We start from the raw sequence: 1,534 nt of genomic DNA, 5'->3' as shown, positions 1-1,534 counted from the left end.
GCTCATGCGCTTAGCCCCGCCCGTAGACGCCGAAAGCGATGGTCTGATTGGATCAAATGTGGGTGGTGGGTGGAGCTACAAGAGAGCGCGTTTTTATATTAGTAATACAAATCCTCACATCCAGGCTGCTTCCAAAGTGCTCCATGCTGAGAAGAGTTCCTGAGAGTCCATCAAAGATCCACAATTATAAACATCATATTTACATCTAACTTACATGAGATTTGATGAGCTGTCCAAATGAGCTGTTTTGCTCAAGGTCCCAACAATGGCAGCTTGGTGATGCTGGGATTTGAACTCACAACCTTGAGATCCAAAGTCCTTCTTAGACACACACCTATTTATAATAGTTTTAAGATTTTTTTTTATTTAAGTTAAATTACAAACCAAGACTAATAATGTATAAGAAAAATGGACCCTCCGGCAAATAATAAGCCAACACTACAGTTCTTCGAATATTGATCAATGACTGGTCAACAAGTTATAGTTTTTCATTATAGAAGGCAAAATGCATGTGTATTTTAGACTTAACTAAAAATCCCTCACATAAAAAACCCTCTGAAGAACTAAGTATTTTTATCTATAGAGAACTGGATTTTTATCCGTATTGTGTTACTGTTGTCAACCACTAGAGGGAGGCATTGTGTGTCAAAGATTGTGTAATTTCTGTCACTTGGGTTGGAGTCAGGAGTCTCTTCTTCAGGTTGTGAAATAAGAAATGATGTACTTCTTAAAAATTAAAGGCTTTTGGTTTTCCTAGACACCATTAGTCATTAGACATCAACTTAACACCGACATGAGGGATCTCTGGGATAAGAGACGACCCACCACACCACTGTCAACAAACCTGAGTGAACGTGTGAGGGTGAGGGGACAACAGCATCCAAATATCCCAGTTCACGAAACACTCTATATTCATGATCCCTCCAGATCTGAGCCTTTACCTAAAAAGAATCTACTGATAAAAGTCCTGACTAAATAAATAGGTTTACCCTCGAACACTGAGACTGTGTCTGAGTCCTGAACACTGATTTGGAGGCTGTTAAATAACTGTGGGGTTTATAAGAGAAACATCTGCCCCCTGCTGTAGTCTTCATTGTTTGAGGTACCAACAAATAGTCTGCACCTTCGGATCTAAGTAGGCGTAGAGGGTCATATTGGTACAGAAGTTCACTCAGATACTGCGGACCTGGCCTCCACAGTCACCGGACCTGAACCCAATCAAGATGGTTTAGGGGTGAGCTGGACCGCAGAGTGAAGGCAAAAGGGCCAACAAGTGCCAAGCATCTCTCGGGGAACTCCTTCAAGACTGTTGGAAGACCATTTCAGGTGACTACCTCTTGAAGCTCATCAAGAGAATGCCAAGAGTGTGCAAAGCAGTAATCAAAGCAAAAGGTGGCTACTTTGTAGAACCTACAATATGACATTTTTCAGTTGTTTCACACTTTTTTGTTATGTATATAATTCCATATATAATTCCACATGTGTTAATTCATAGTTTTGATGCCTTCAGTGTGAATCTACAATTTTCATAGTC

This window comes from Silurus meridionalis, chromosome 4, assembly GCF_014805685.1.
Source record: "Silurus meridionalis isolate SWU-2019-XX chromosome 4, ASM1480568v1, whole genome shotgun sequence".
NCBI lineage: Eukaryota > Metazoa > Chordata > Actinopteri > Siluriformes > Siluridae > Silurus > Silurus meridionalis.
This window is presented reverse-complemented; position numbering follows the sequence as displayed.